General features: G+C 42.2%; 1 long non-coding RNA gene across 2 annotated transcripts in view; it reads left to right on the top strand.

The window, feature by feature from the left end:
• The window catches only part of LOC110351071 (uncharacterized), a 100,264-nt gene that overhangs the window by 55,858 nt on the left and 26,938 nt on the right, over positions 1–17,468 (top strand). The gene's annotated exons all lie outside the window — the stretch shown is intronic.

The raw sequence follows: 17,468 nt of genomic DNA, 5'->3' as shown, positions 1-17,468 counted from the left end.
AGCTTTTTTTGTACTGAGGACTGAGCCCAGTGCCTTCTCACTGAACTACACTCCAAGCAGCCCCATCATTACATTTTTATTTTTTAAATTTTGAGACAGGGTCTCCCTAAGTTGCCAAATTGTTGAGGCTAGGCTGAACTTGCAGTCCTCTTGTCTCAGCCTTCTAGAGTGCTGGAATTACAGGCATGTGCTACTATACCCAGCTACTATGTTAATTTTGTAAGAAACTGCCAGACTTTTTACTGGGGGTGGGGAAGTACTGGGGATTGAATTCAGGGCCTGGCACTGAGCTACAACCCTAGCTCATTTTATTTATTTATTTTTTTGAGACAGGATCTTTCTAAGATGCCCAGGCTTGCCTTGAATTTGTGGTCCTCCAACCTCAGCCTGCCAAGTTGCTGGGATTACAGATATGCACCCCCAGCCCTAGCTGCCAAATTATCTTTTAAAGTCACTGTACCATCTTGCACTCCTGCCAGGAATGAGTGAGAGTTCCTGTTGTTCCACATCCTCATCACCACTTGGTATTGTCAGTGTTTTGGATTCTGATCATTCTAATAGGTGTGTAGTTTTAGTTTGCAATTCCCTAATGACACACGATGTTGACATCTTTTCAGTTACTGTACTTACTATTTGTGTATGTATATGTGTGTATATATATTATATATGTGTATATATTTTTTCCCACTGAGCCCTATTCCCAGCCCTTTTTATTTTAAGTTGCTAAGTTGTCCAGGCTATAATAGAACTTGCAGTCCTCCTGTCTCACCCTCACAGAATGCTGGAATTAGAGGAATATGCCAACACACCCAGCTACTATCTTTTTTGATGAGGTGTCTGTGTAGAGATTTTCCCCATTTTTAATCAGGTTGTTTTCTTATTGTTGAGTTTTATGAATTCTTTATATGATTTGGATAATTGTCCTTAGATGTGTTACTTGCAAATATTTCCTCCCAATCTATGTATTTTCTTCTATTTCTCTTTGACATTGTCTTTTGTGTTTTGTTTTGTTTGGTTTTTTGAAATAGGGGTCTTGCTGTGTAGTACAGGCTGGCCTTGAACACACTATGTACCCTACACTGGCTTTGAACTCATGGAGATCCTCCTGCCTCAGCCTCATGAGTGCTAGGATTATAGATGTGTGCCACCATACCTGGCTGACATTGTCTTTTGAAGAGCAGAAGTTTTTAATTATAGGTACCATGGTGTTATGGTTTGGGTCAAGATGTCCCCCAAAAGCTTCATGTAGTTATAGGTGTAGGGAACAGGGAAAGGGGACGTTACCAGAACCTCTGCAGTAAGTCCTAGTCTCCTGCGAGCCACAGCAGCACAAGGCGAATTACAGGAAAGGTAGAAAAATGAGACTGAGAAGAAGCTGAGCTTTGGGTCTGATCAGTGCTGCTCTGGGCAGCAAAGACAAAGCCCCCAGCTTACCACACCTTTTATTCAGTACATCGGGAGAAACAAATGTAACAAATGACTTGCAGAGAGTTCAGTACATCCCGTTAAACAAGATGTAACAATCCAAGAAAAAGAGGAACTGAATAGATGTTTGTTCTTCCCAGGATGTTTTCAGCTGGTGTAATCTTGTCCTGGAGAATCACAGCATCACTGGATCATTGAGGTCTCAGTTGTGACCAGAGGCCAAAATGGAATTATGTCTCAGACTTGCACAGCTGGGCTGTAGGCAGGAGAACTAGGCTAACCAAATTATTTTTCCCTAAAATTATGTAGCATTGCTCCAGACAATAGGTGTAAGACTTTCAGAGGTGGCTGAATCTACAGTGTGTGATGCTGGGATTAAGGGTGTGTGATTACTAAACTACTACATGGGAGTGATTGGTTTGGCACTGACCTAACCCTGGTAGTCTGGATGGGATAAAAGGGGTGGAAAGACACTGTTAAATTCTCTTGTTGCCTTTGCTGCTTCCACTGCCATGAACTCCCACCCTGCCTTGGAGCCAGCAGATTATGGACTGAAACCTCTATGAATTGTAAGCCAAATAAACCTTTCCCCCTTTAACTTTGGGTGTCAGGTATTTTGTCTTAGCAATGAGAAAAGTAAGACACATAGTTAATGTTTACCATGCACTATCTCAGCAAATCCTACAATCACTCATTTTACATGTGATGAAATTTTGACTTGGGGGCTGTGTGCTTTGCCCAAGGTCACACTGCTAGTGACTGGCTCTGAAAAGATCTATGTTCTATGTATCAAATTCTAAAATCAGACTTCTAACCTGAGCCTCATAAGCACTGGTTCTTACAGAGGGCACAGGCTGCAGCTATAGCCATAGTCTGAAGCAGGATTCTCAGTGTTTCCTTTTCTCACTTTTGCCCAATGCAGAAAAATTGCTATCCATGTCTGACTGATCCCCTGGGGTCTCTCTGTCTTGCAGGTCTTGGTCTTCTGGACCTATCTCTCCCTGGGTCTTAGTAAGTTGGTCCACAGCAGGAGGCACCTATAGGGTGGGCAGCATGTGTCCTCTACACTTGGATCTGCCAGAGCCAGGGTCTTCCTTTTCTTCTGTTCCTTTTGTGCCTTGGCTTCAAACCTCTCTAGTACAATGATAAAAGACTGTTTTATCTGCTTCTATGTGTGAAGAAGAGCAAAAGATAGATCTTATTGCCCTTCTCTTATCGTGGACCCACTGAAACCCTACAGGAGAAAAGAGCAAAGATTATAGACAAAGCTTAAACCCATTTTTGCAGGATTATGTGGCTTACTAATGAAAGCAATATCTGTATTTGGACAATGACTATCATGAGGCCCTATGGCTTTAATGAAATTCTATACCTCAAAAATCTTTTAAATTCTGTGAGTTTAGAATATGAAAACTGGTCTGTGCTCAGTTGGGTCCCAGGAACCATAGTAGGCAGTGGCGGGGAGAAGAGACAAAGGTGCATCAGCCAGTTGGGGCTATCGTGATTGAAAGCCATGCTGACCTCCAGTAGCCACAACTCCAGGATCCCTGAGGGATTGATCCCCCTGGGACACAGACTCCTTAGTCTATGGAGCAGGAAGACATATCCATGCTTCCATCTTTCTCAGGTATATGCAGCATAAGAAAGAACTGAGTCTATCATCCAAAATAGTGGTTCTTATAGGGTGCTACAGGGGACCCCTGGGGTCCTAGAGACCCTCCCACAGGTTCAAAACTACTGTTATCAGAACAATAACTTGTAATTTTCCCATTTACTCTTTTTCTTTCATGAGCATGCAATTACTGTTCTAAAGACTATGTGACGTGTGATGGTAACAACATATTCAATGCAAAAGCAGTATGAGAATCCAGCTATCTTGTATTAAACCAGATATGAAAGAGATTTGCAAAAATGCAAAACAGTGTCTTTTTAACTGAGTTTTTGAAAAATAGTTATCTTTTATAAAATATACTATTATGGTAGCATATACTAGGCTTATTTTTAAAATAAATTATTATATTTTTTAAATTTCAGAGTTTTAATTTCTAATACAAATATCAGTAGGGATAACTCCTTTAAACAAAAGTTCTATGGGGTTGTCACAATTATTTAAGAGTGTAGCCTGATATGGTGGTGCATACCTGTAATCTTACCTGCTAGGAAGGCTGAGGCAGAAGATTGCAAGTTCAAGGACAGCTTAAGCAACTTAGTAAGACTGTCTTAGTTACTTTTCTTATTGCGGAGACAAAATACTTGACAGAAAAAGCTAAAGGAGGAAAGGTTTATTTCAACTCACACTTTGTAGAGGTTTCATTCCACAATCAGCTGGCTCCAAGGCAGAGGACATAGCAGAGGGGCATCACAGAAGAAAAGCAGTCCGTTGCAAAGCAGGGCAGGCAGAGGCATCAAGCAGAAAGCAGTAAGCCATGATGCTAGTCCTCTTTTCTGTCCCTCATATTTTATCCAGGCTGCCTACCCCTAGGTTGGGTAGCACTCAGACCCAGGGTGTGGTACCCTTAATCCTACCCAGAATTATGCCAAACCAATCAGTGGACTAAGTTAGTAATCACACACCCTTAATCCCACTATCATACACTCTAGATCCAGCCACCTCTGAAAAGCCCCACCTATGACCACATGAGGCTTTGGGGGGACATCTAGACACAAGCCATATCAAAGACCCAGTCCCCCCCCCACCCCCAAAAATTTAAAGTCTGGGGATGTACCTCAGCGGCAGAGTGCCTGCCCAGCATGTTCAAGGCCCTGGGTTTGATCCCTTGTACTGATATAGGGGGAAGAGATGTAACTCCAAAACTTACTAAATATCCAGAACACAAGCTTGTTTTCTCTAAAATCAAAGAATGAATTCTAGGAACAACAGAGATGAAGAGTAGGAAAAACTTATTGAGAGAAAGGAAGCTTCTGTCTAAGAGAGACAGAAGGGGGACTGGAAAGTGGGTTGCCTGCCCACCCCACTTTTCAAAGATGTTTTATACAGCAAAGCCATGGTGAGGCGGGTACAAAGTGGGACAAAACTGTAAGACCCAATGGAAATTTACAAGGTGAGCATGAGGTGGGACAAACCACAACCAACCAATAATATTACAAGTACAGTCACCCAGGTAATATTGATTAAATGGGGATCAAATGGGAAGACAAATCACATACAAGGAATTTCCCATTTAGAATATCAATCACTACTATCTATCTCTAGGAGAAATAGTACTTATTTTCCTTTTTATAATGCTAACCAGTGAATGTGCCTCAATTGTTCCCCATGTTGGCTCCTCACTGTATTGGCTCCTTGAGGGCTGGCTACTTGAGGGCGGCTCTAACTGCCTACAAGGTATCTAATTAACTTACCTATCTGCAATAGTGCCACACACAAACATTGAAAAAAAAAAGTGTGAAGAGGTCCTGTATCTGAAAGTTTGAGAACTAAGGAAGTTATTGAGTATATTTAAGCACCTACATCATTAACATCAGTGTCTCTGGGCTACATTTTATGCCTACTTTTGACCTCTACAAAATAAATAAGTGGGTCTGGATTTTAGTTAGGCTATTTTGAATTTAAGAGTACCTTACAGTCTAAGAAGATATATTTTAATTATAAATTCATAGACTAGCCGGGTGTGCTGGTGCACACCTGTAATCTTAGTACTTGGGAGGCTAAAGCAGGAGGATTGCCATGAGTTTGAGGCTAGCCTGGGATACATAGTGAGTTCAGGGCCAGCCTGAACTACATAGCAAGACCTTGTCTCAAAAAACAAAAAACAAAACAAACAAGCAAAAAAGCATAGACTATGTATGGAACAAAAACTTGTGAGTGGGCAAAAATGACTTTTATTTACTCATATTTCAGAAATACTGAATTCAGTATTTAATGGAAGTCTTTTTCAAAAGCTTCAATATGAACTTTACGGGTATCATGAATCTCTGAGAAAAATATATTACATTACAATTTTGAGACTTATTCAACCATAAAACTTTTGGGGGACAACTTTTAGAGCTAATGTTTTGAGGCATGCACTTTGGGAAACTGCTGTACTCAGCAAAAGGATGAACTGATCTCCTGAGTGCTGAGACCTCTGCCTTGTATCCAGAAGTTCACTTGTTCTGGAGAGGGAACTGTGAGAGCTGATGCTGCCTGTGTTCTGGGGGGTGAGGGCTTGTGTGAGCTGAGAAGCATTCCCCTCCACCTGATGAAGAATGAGGCAGGGGTGGAGTGTATTAATCCGCTTTGTGTCACTGTGACAAAATATCTGACATAAAAATCTTCAAAAGGAGGAAAGATTTATTTAGACTCAGTTTCAGTCCTTGGTTCGCTGGCTGCATTGCTTTAGGTTTGTGGCAAGGCAGAACCTCTCAGTGGAAGGGTGTGGCAGAGGAAAGCTGCTCTATTCATAGTAGCCAAGAAGCAGAAAGAGGGAAAGAGCCAGAGAGGAAGGGACTGGGGAGACAGTACCTTTCAAAGCTGTCCCCTCACTGACCCTGCTTCATCTTACACCCCATCTCCTAATAAACCCGTTTAGCTAATCCATTGATGATGCAAGCACTTGCTAAAGAGCTCATCAGCTGGCAACCAAGCTTTCAACACAATAAGCTTTTGGGGGAACATTTTAGATCCAAAACAAAATACAAGGTATAGAGATAAATCTTTCAAGCCTAGGGTAGGCCGAGGGAGAGAAGCAGAACTGGAGGATCTCTGAATCTGGTGACCAATGTGGGGTCCTGCAGAAGGGAGAGCATAGTTACCTAGAGGTGGAATATGATGCTGTAATAGTTTATATCTAGTTGTCTTCCAAGAGCCTCATGCTAGGAGGAGCTTTTGGAAGGTGCTTGAATTATGGGGGAGGTACAGCTGACTTGTACAAGGTGGGGCCTAGTTAGGGGCAGGTCATTGAAGCATGACCTGGAAGGGCATAGCTCCTTCCCTGGCTCCTCCTTCCTCTCTCTGCTTCTTGACTGCTATGACACAAACAGCTTTCATCTACCAGACCCTTTCACTGTGCTTTCCTGCTTTGGAGCTGGCCCCTATTGACTAAAAATATGAGTCAAAATAAACTTCTCCTTTTTAAGTTGTTGGTGTTCGGTATTACGTCTCAGCAACGAAAAAGTAACTAAGACTGATTTTGGTAGCAGAGAAGTGTGGTCATTGCTGTGATTACATGATCATGTGTTTTAGAAGCCTTTGGAACTGGTTAATGGGAGGAGTTTAGAAAAGTCTGGAGATGCTGGCAGCAAACCCCTAGAATACTATGAGCCCATCTTGATGGGTGATACTGGTCAGACGTTGGAAGACTGGAACACTGATAAAAATGTGGATAGTAAAAGCCAAGCACAAGAGGTTTCAGTTGGAAACAAGGACTCCATTTGCAATTAGACTCCAGGCTGTGTGTGTTATGCTATGGCAGAAAAATTGTCTACATTTTGCTCATGTCCTGAGACTTTGCAGGGGACTGAGATTAAGGGCAGTGAAGAAAATTTCAAGGCAACCCAATGTTCAGGCTGTGACATGGGTACTGCTTGCTGCTTTTAGCAAGATTTACACCAAGAAACAGGAGGAAAAAGCCCATTAATTTTTTTTCAGTTTTGTCAGAATGAAAGGGCCTATAAAGTTGGAGAACAGGAGAGCTTGGTTGCTGAAAAGATTAGCATTAAAAAGAAGCCAAGTACTTTGCATCAGGAAATAGGAAAGATGCCTCTGTATTGCATGAATTGGTTACTCCTCTACCTGCAGACTGATGAGTGCAAAGCTGTAAAGCTTTCATTTGAAAAGAGAGGCTCAGGGAGCTAAGCTCATTCAGGGCCAACTAGAAAAGAATTTCCCAGAGTTCAGCCATCCAGGCACTGAGAGTCTTTATAGCCATGACTCATGGGAGTCTGGCTACTGCTTGAACTGCTGGCAGACCTTGGCATTATCTGTGTGGTGTTGGTTTTACAGGCACACAGAATTCAAGAGAAGTGGGGTCAGGGAGGCTTCCATATAGCTTTAAGAATAAGGCCTAAGAGGCCAAGCAGTGTGCCCCTGAGAGGGCAGTGCATGGAAGCTCTGAAAATGAAGCCAAAAGTTCAGTGGAAACCCCACAAAGTTGGAGAAGCAGGAAGATGCAAAATGTGGAAGGCCACAGGCAGTGAGCAAAGCTACCCCAAGAGAGAGGCAATGGATTCTTTGGCAAGCGATGTCATAGGTGCAGAGCTGACCATGCCCTTTAAAATTTACATCTCCCCACAACCTGAACCAGATGTTGGACATTGAGCTACAAGATTTAATGTTTGCCCTAGCAAATAAATATATGAAAAAATGTTCAACATCACTAGTCATTCGAGAGATGCAGATGAAAACAACACTGAGGTTCCACCTCACCCCAGAAAGAGTGGTCGCTATCAAGAAATCAACCAATAACAAATGTTGGCAGGGCTGTGGGGAAAAAGGAACCCTTCTGCATTGTTGGTGGGAGTGCAGACTGGTGCAACCACTGTGGAAATCAGTGTGGAGATACTTAAAAAAACTAGGATTAGAGGTTCCATTTGACCCTGCTATCCTTTTGCTGGGTATCTTTCCAAAAGAATTAAAGGAATAATAACCACAGCAATATATACACGAATGTTTATAGTGGCACAGTTTGTAATAGCTAAAACTTGGAAACAGCCCAAATGCCCATCAACTGGAGACTAGATAAAGAAGATGTGGGTTTTTTTTTTATAAACTGGAGTACTACACAGCCATAAAGAATGAGAAGCTAGAGATATTTATAGCTAAATGGATGGACATTGAGGCCATACTCTTAAGTGAAATAAATAGGACACACCTGTAAATACCGAATAGTTCCTCTGGTGTGAAAAACTAAAAGTGTAAATAAGGTTCAAATGGTATAACTGATAATGTGAAATAGGAAGAAAAGGTCTAAAGAAGTAGAGGAAGTGGGAAGGGTAGGGGAAAGGTAAGAAGGGAAAAGAAAAAAATATGAGAAAAGGAAAAAATGGAAACAAAGTCTCTGTAAAAAGGGAAGGAGGGGGTGAATGGAGGGCAAGAAAATGGGAAAAAAATAACTAAGATACATCATGTAAAGTTACAAGATCCCAATGAGGAATGTAACTATTTTATACCTAAAATGTACCAATAAACTTTAAAAAAAAGATTTAATGTTTGCACTGCTGGGCTTTGGTCTTGGTTTTGTCCAAATTAGTTCTTTCCTGCTGTCCTCCCTTTTGGAATAGAAATGTTTTTCCTGTGCCATTGTATGTTGGAAGTGTTTAACTTTCTTTTTGATTTTTGTAGCGACTCACAGCTAAAAGTTTGTCTTGAGTTTCAGAGGAGAATTTGGATTTTTCAATAATACTGGAGCTGTTAAGATTGATGACTTTTAGAGGTGGATTAAATTCATTTTGCATAAAGAGATGTACATGAGTCTTGGAAGTGAGAGGCAGGATGTTATAGTTTATATTTCAATATCACCTAAGAGTTTCATGTGGTCAGAGCCTTTGGGGAGGTAACTGAATTATGGGGTGGTACAGCTGACTTGCTGTTAGGAGGTGGGGCCTTGTTAGAGGCCGTCACTGGGAGCATGACCTGGAAGGGCATAGGTCTGTTCTGCCTCCCCCTACACTCTCTGGTTCCTGACTGCCATGTTATAAGCAGCTTTCCACCGCCCGGACTCTTCCACCATGCTGCCAGTCATGCAAAGGCTGAGACCTCTAAACTATGAGCCAAAATAAACTCCTCTTCCTTTAAGTTGTGAGTGTCAGGTATTTTGTCCCAAAGACGAAGAAAGTAACTTAGGCAGATGCCATGCAAAGAGCATGTCTGACCTGTCACAGTGGAGGGAGCTGGAATGGAGTTTCCACCTTGGCTGTTTGGATGAAACATCATAAGTTCTGAATGGAGCTCCTGTCCTCTTGTCCTGTGCTTTTCAACAGAGGGGAATTTGCTAGCCTATAAAGTGACTATCACTGCCACTTTCACTTGGGGTGATTTTGTTAACCTCCTTTTGCTGGGTTTCATTATCTTTAACTGGAATCAACAGTAGCACTTTCCTCTTAAATCTTCTGGTGAGATAATCTAAGTGAAGGTTTTGCTCCATGCCGGGGGCATAAATGTCAGTGACAGCGTTATTTTTTTCTTGTGATGACCCCTGGTGGGTAACTGGGATAGAGGGTCGCCCACCCTTGTGTTTTGTTCCCATGAGTAAACACACTTGGATGGGCTATTCCTATGGGGAAGGCTCCACCCAAGTTTCTTCCTTCTGGCCTCTGGTTGGGTGGAGAGTTAGCTCAGACCTGTGCTGTGGATTTGGCTGCCACAAATTCTATCTGGACCTGGGCATGGTGGTACATGTCTGTAATTCCAGCACTTGGGAGGCTGAGGCAGGAGGACTGCAGTGAGTTTGAGGCCCGCCTGGGCTATATAGTGAGTCCAAGTCCAGCCTGAATTATAGAATGAGACCCTGACTCAAAAAAAAAAAAAAAATTTCTATCTGGAGACAGGAAGGGAGAGTGAGAAATCTAACCTTAGGTTCAGTGATGTTCTCCACAAAGAATTTCCCTGAAGGTTTGTTCCTTGGAGTGACCCAGGTTAATAAGGTAGGACTCCCTCCCTCGTATGTGCTATCCCAGAGGTACTGAAGATAACCCCCCTATCTTATTCCCTACTTCCCAGGTCAGAGGCTGCTTTCCATCTTGAGATTCAGTTTGATTTCTGCATAATAAAAGGCAGTTCACAGGTTTGGGTTGCTGGGATTTCTGAAGGCTCACACATAGGCCATTTGTCTCTGATGGAGGGATATGCAGAAACACCATATGCATTGAAACATGTGCTTTCTCACTTTTGTGAGGCAGATATGGGACTGAAACTTGAACCAGAGCAAAAATCAGGCTTGCATAGATACCTGGGTGAACCAAGGTCACTCAACCAAGACATCAAGCCTTCCTGCAGTGCAGAGCAGCCTACTGACCCCACCTTGAAAGGAATGGCCCATGCTCTGGCCTTCACCCTTCACAGCTGAGGTCCCTGAGCTTACTGAGCTTTTCCTGGTCTCATTAGATGATCCTTTCCTTGCCCTTCCTTTGTTCCTTGAACAGGAGTAGAGACTGAGTGAAGAGAAAGATGAAAGGTTTCTTTCCACATCTCAGAATGCATATAGTTCCCTTTATATAGACTTTAAGGCTATGAGTGAAGTATTGCTGGAAATGGTCTTTCTCCACAAAAGCCAGACAGCAGATGGAAGCTGACAGACCCTTTCCAAGTTGACCTATGTGGTCTCCTGCCTGAGTCAACTGTCCCAGAAGAGTCACTCCTGGAGGCTGAGATTGGAGCAGTGGAATTGGCCAGAGTAGGGAGGAGCCTCTCTTCTGGGTTTATTTGCTTTTGTGAAGTCTTTTGCGGCAGATTTGTCTGTACGTGGAGCCTCATTTGTGAATAGGTTACTTGATAATTTTCTTGTTAGAAACATCAACTCTGACTTAGCCATTATAATATTTTTCTAGTTATCTTTGCTAAGGAAAACACTGAAACTTGTTTGAATTCTTCGAGCTTAATTAGGCTGGAAAGCTGGTAGGAAGGTGGAAGGGGATTCCTGGCTGAGAGAGAGATTGTCGCAAGGTTTAGTTTAGCATAAACACAGATTACATAGGGGCCCAAGGGGACTGCTATTCTGCTTCCTCAGGGAAGTGCTGGCAGTCCAAAAGATCCAGGGGTCCAGCCCTAGTTGATGTGACCTTAGGCCACTTATGTTACATTTCTGAGGACAGTTTTCTCTTCATTTTGGGGAATGAATGGGATAATGTAGTTAAAGCATATGGCACAGCCCCTGACACCTAATGCACTAGGAGATTCTCAGCAAATTGTTACTGTTATTATAAGCAGTGACAGGGCTGTCATTTCTTTCATTCTCATACAAAAACCAATGGGAAGAGCTCACTCTTCCTTCTTCCTGCCTCTCCTACTTGACCTTCAGCCAGTCTTCAGGTTCCTTGGTTTCCTTCTTACTCCAGTCTCTGCCATTCTCATTATTTCCTGGCACCTTTGCTTAAAATGAACCCAAAATTTGGCTGAGTTCCTCTTGCTTTATGAGGTTTTCCTTCACATCTCAACTCAGATTTCAGAGCTTACTGTCTTCTCAGATGGCTTGGGGCATTCAAGTTTTGGGCTAAGGGTAGACCCATCAGCTGCTAGATTTCCAGACAGTGCCCAGAATAGTGTAGGGGCATGCTCTATAGACACAGAGGGTGAAACAACTCACCTGAGTGGCTGCATTCTGAGCCACAAGCCTCCAGGGAGATAAATACTCCCAAGGTCAGTTACTGACCACGCATGACCAGTCATTAGTTTTTTTAGCTACAGACCCTCCTGAAATGATCTCACAGGGCCCCTCCCCTTGACTTTGGCACTTCTGTGGACTTCCCATGGCTGCGCACCTCAGAGATTGGAAGCCACTAGGAGGGTAAGGTTTCTGGGCAAGATTGCTGATGGTTACTGGCTTTCCATGGTTAGCCTTTAAGCTTTGGTATGAGGAAGTAAACTGAGCCAGGCCTCTGGGAATTCTTGCCTCAAGGACAACCTGAACTTGAATTTTTTCATCCAGCTTTAGTTGTTTTTCATGTCTAGGAAAGATGGGTACATGGCATCTGCACAAACACAGAATACAGCACTGTCTTGGCACTTGTGCTCACAGAAACCAAAGTAATGGAAGTGCGGAGATCACCTCACAGTATTACCTGTCATCGTGGACAGAGACTGAGTGCCTTCCCGGTATCCATCCTCTCACTTTCCTTACTAGCACTACTGCTACATGAGTAGAGATGACAATGGGTCATCAGGTAATAACTTTTCCTAATCTCCTTGTAGATAGGATGACCAATGAAATAAAGTGACAAAGCAGTTTTAAAGGGGCCGACTCACTTTGGAAGCTTCATTTTTCCACCCCCACCTCCTTGTTGGGGAACGATGTGATGGTTGGGGTTCCAGTGGCCGGCTCAGAAGCCAGGAGGATGAGGGTCCCACCTAGCCAGCAGGACAGAGCTTGGGTCTGAGACATTTGTGGACCAACCACATTAGCATTTGACTGCCACCTGGTCACCTCTTTATGTTGTGGAGAAGATACACAAATAAAACCTTTTACAAGTCGTCTTATTGACAACTTGGGGGATTTTGTTATTGTTGTTTCTCAGTTGTGGTAGTTAGGTTTCTGTGGCTGTGATAAATACCTGAGATGAATCAATTTAAAGGGAGGAAATGTTTAGTTTGGCTTTTAGTTTCAGAGGTTTCAGTGCATGATTGGTTGGATCCATTGTTTTGGGGCCCATGGAAAGAACATCGTGGTAAGGAATATGTGGAACAGCAAAGCTGGTTCCCTGTGGGCATCTAGGAGAGAGGAAAGGGCTAGGATTCAAGGTTACACTTGCAGAGACCTACCTTCCTTCCAGTAGAACCCACCTTCAAATGTTCTACCACCTCCCAGTAGTGCCACAGGTTGGTGGCCTTTTGGGGGATGTTTAAGATGCAAATCATAACACTTAGTAATAATACATCACTACCATAGCCCAGGAATGTAGTTTTTGAGGACAATATTTGTAGTGTCAAGTCATGTAAATACTGGCTGTTAGTGACAGATGTTATATAGTGACAGACCTGATGACTTTATAGTGACAGACAGATGTTATATAGTGACATACCTGATTACTTTCAGTGCTACCTGCTTTTCTCCTGATAGCTTTTTCCACTAAAGTTTTGTTTTTGTTTGGGGATGCAGTTTTGCTATGTATCCCATGGCTGGCCTTGAACTGGTGACAATCCTCCTGCCTCAGCTTCCCAACTGCTGGATTACAGGAATGTGCTACCACACTCAGCTCATCAAAGTATTAATTGTCAAAAAAATGATTAAAAAGGATACTCAGAGATGGGAGAAAAATAAAAAGAGAAGCCTTATTATTTGCAAACTGGCTAAACACACCATTAGCTTTGACCAAAGTTAGAGACAAGATGTAGACTTGTGGTCACTGTGGCCAGCCATAATTACAGTGATTTTCATGGACACATACATTTTAAATCATTCAGCTATAGAATGTGACTTGTGGTTTGTCTTCAAAAAATACTTTTATAAAGGCTTGAAATGCATTTCTCATAGCGAAACCACTTCTATAATGTCCAGATTCCCTCTTATGGACAATATTTCCAACCTGGAGCCCATTGGGATTGAATTTATCCCTCCATTTCCCACCTCCTGGTGTTCTGCTCACCCCTGGAAAGGAACAAGAACTCCTAAAGACTGGGCTGTGTTGGCCCTTGACTCTGAAGAATCCTAAAGAGGGACCCCAACGGGGCTTCATCCTCCCTGAGGTCATTTTATTAGATTAGTACTCAGTAGGTGGCAGCTTATCATGGCTTTGGAAGCCAAATATATTACATTTCATTGCCAGAAAACAAAGGCACAATTCAGGGGTGTTGCCTTCTGGAGAGTAAATAACGTTAGTTATAAGGGATTTCCAAAGGAAGAGTTGGATATTTTCCCACTGATCTCAGACCCAGCATAAGTTGTGTCTAATTTTATTTTTTGAGAGCTCTGGAATCACTGGGACATGAATGGAGGGCAAAGTAGCCCATCACATCACTAAGTCTTTATCAAAATTCCCGCAGCCATTGGATAGGAGTTTAATAATGAAAGAGCTAGTTATGGCTTATGCAAACGATTATGACAGCACAAAATGCTTTTTAGTGATTTCAAGTTAGAATTAGGCAACAGCAAGAGGCACAAACAGCCACTTAGGGGACATGCCAGCTGCTTTCAGCAAAGCTGCTGACATAAAAACAGAGAAAGGCACTAAAACAAACACAATTCAAGTCATAATTTGCTTGCTAAAAAATTCCTTTTTGTATCTGCAAGCCTGTAAGGATTGTCCTGAATCAGGGCATTTATAAAGACAGTGAGTCAAATAAAACCATCAAGGAACTGAACAGCAAACTGCTGTGACAAGGGCAAATAAGGCTGAAGACAAAACAGATCTACTAAAGGGAGAGACAGTGGACTGAGCCCTGTTCTTCTGGGTGGGCGGCAGCCCAGGGATGCACATGACTCTGTGGCTCAGTCCAGCCCTACCACAGGTCAGCAGGAGCAGCTAAGTATCAGGGTTGGAAGCTGCCAGATAGAGTCCCAAGCTGGTTTTGTCTCCTTGGTTCTCTTCTCCCTTTCCACTTGCACACTAATTAAAAGTAAGACTGTTGGGCTCCCTCTCCAGCCAGGATTTCCTTGACCTGCAGCAAAGTTCTCCTTTGAATTCAACGTCTGCTTTGCATTTGTAGAGTTCAAAAAAAATCCATTAGCTGTTCTGCCTATGATTTCAGTGACTTGTTTGTTTTTCTGCTAACACCTCAGTGGAACTTTGCTGAAAGGGCTTGGCTCCCACACTCCTTCCCTGCAGCTAGGGGAGCGCTGAGGTGCATGAGGTGTTTATTTACACATCTCTTTGGATCATTAGGTAAAAGGAGCACACACTTCTCTCTCTTGGCTAACACGTTTAAACATGAGCTGGAGTTTTAGTTCTTAACGTACTTTCTTGTCAACACACACGTAAATCTGTACAAGCAAAGCTTGTCCAAAAAGATACTCCCATATAGTGCTTTTCAAACACGTATTTTTCAGACTTCTGTTTAAACTTAACTTGGTAAGCAAGTTAACTTGTGTATATAACTACAGAGGCATTTTGTTCTAAAACTTTTGTAGGCGAAACTACTGCAAGTGGATGTTTTGTTAAGGTTTGCAGTAAATCAGATTTTTTTCAACTGAGAAGAGACTTAATAATCTTAAATTTGATTCTAGGTCATAAAACTAAATCTAAGAGTGCCATTACATATTTCTCTACTGACTTTTGAAGCAAGTATAAATTTTTAAATTGTGGTAAATTTTACATAGTGAAGTGCAGATAGCAGAATGCAGTATACATTTTGATGTTCTGATACATATACGTGCCTGAGTCGATGCCACTCCAATCAAGATAGGGAGGATTTCTCTAGCCATTACTCACCTCTAAAGGAAACTATGGTTCTTATTTCTATCACATAGATAAGTTTTTCCTGTTTTTGAATTTGAATCATCCAATGTGTACTTTTTGTGAGAGCTTTTTCCTTCTTTTGAGCAACATGTTTTTGAGATTTGTCTGTGTCATTGTACCATGGTTCATTCTTTTTATTGTTGACTACTATTTCATTATATGAATATACCACATTTGTATCTATTCTTGGATAAAATTTTTGTTTATCCATTCTTGGAGATTTGGATTGTTTCCAGTTTCTGACTATTATGAATAAAGCTGTTGTAAACAGTGCTGTTAAAAAATCTAAACAGTAATGGCCAAGTTTTCAAATTTTTTCCCTTTGTAATCCAGTTTGATCATGGCAACAAAACCACCATCTGATAGATTTACATACATGTTCCTATAAGTTTACAGGGCTCCTTTGGGAGTTCCCAGACTAATCTAAATCAACACACACATTAGAATGATTAGGACTCAAGTTTCTTTTTTTTCTGCCCTGTACCAGGGATCAAACTTGACCTTGCATTTGTAAGGCAGGCGCAGTGACACTGAGCTGAATCCAGGCCGAGGACTCAGGTTTCTTAAAATGAGGTTCATGTCATACCAATGGTAGTAGGAGGTGAGAATTTTGATGGTACACATACTCAGACATTTTTACCTTTGATAGTTGTGTTCATTTTTATGGTTACTTTTTATTTATAGCTAGCGATAACATCTCATTTGATAAATTTAAGACAATGATGAATAATGTTTAATAAGTAATAGTTTAATTGCACCGAAATTACGGAATCTGAAAACCACTGGCACTGTGTTTTAGATGGTGGTGTTCACTCTGCCTTAGCTACTTACTGGTTGTGTGATCTGTAGCAAGTTACTCTCGAAATTTGTTTCAGGATCTATAAATTGGGGTATTAGCACAAATCTCATACATTTGCTGTGAGGACTTAACAATACTCTCAGCGCTTAATAAGTATCCCTTAAGGTGAACTGTTGGTATTTCAGGGCAAGTATCAGCAATCAGGTGGAGAACCAGTTATGGGACTGTATGGTCCTAACGGATGAAAAGTTTATGAGATTCCAAGGATACAGCTTTAAACAAATGTGCATTGGCAAGATATACTCCAGTGGAAGGAAAAACCTCACATATGAATCTATCCCTCACTCCAATCTATCCCTCACTTCTAGGCAAACTTCACACTCCAAACCTCAAAAGCTAAATTATCAGGTGACAGGGTAGAAAAGTAGTGGGGGGAATGTTGGGCAGCCAAGTGGCCCTTGCCTGACTGCACTGTGCAATTATCCAGGAAGCTTTCCACTCCTGATGTCTGGACCCCACCCTCTGTGGTTCTGATTGGTCAGGTGGGGCCTGGACCTCACTAGTGAGATTTGCCTAGGTGGGTGATTCCAAAATGCAAGAGCTGAAGGGGACCTAGTCTACCTCATTGACATTGACTTTCTTCAACCCTGTTCCTCTTGGACAGGGCGGTGGTGGGTTGATCTTGGCTATACATAATTCCAGTCCAGTTCTGAGGGCTTAATTTTTCTCTGCTTCCTGTTGACATTAGGGCAGCGAGAAAACATCAGTATTGTTTAGCAGAGCTTCCCCCCCGCCCCCCAACCCCAGCTTGGAGGGAGTGGGCTCGGCTTTTTGATCTATGATGCAGTCTTTCGTCATCTGGACTTGTCTGTTTTGTTTCTCTAGTCACAGATTAGGAGTTCAAAGGGCATTAGGTCTTCTGTCCTGTCCTCATCTGCTGCCAGGCCTCCTTGTGGCTCGGTTGGGAGGTCTGAGTAGAGGATAAACTAAGTTCTTTGCAACTCAAATTTGGATCCATTTAGAAAGGGTGCCTGTCACAATAGGATCAACAAATGAAACAGATACTGTCAATCAGCTCAGGAGTCTCCAGATTTTTTCTTGACTCCTTCAGTGAGGACCTTCACTTTCACCCACACACCAAAACATCAGTTTCAGGGAAGTATGGGATTCAAAGCTCAAAAGGATGACATCCCAAAGT

The sequence above is a fragment of the Heterocephalus glaber genome, unplaced genomic scaffold (assembly GCF_053883595.1).
Source record: "Heterocephalus glaber isolate CG9 unplaced genomic scaffold, H.glaber_assembly_v1.0 deba00000347, whole genome shotgun sequence".
In the NCBI taxonomy this organism is placed as follows: Eukaryota; Metazoa; Chordata; class Mammalia; order Rodentia; family Bathyergidae; genus Heterocephalus; species Heterocephalus glaber.
Note: the sequence above shows the minus strand (reverse complement) of the source record. Positions and strands in the feature narration are given on the sequence as shown.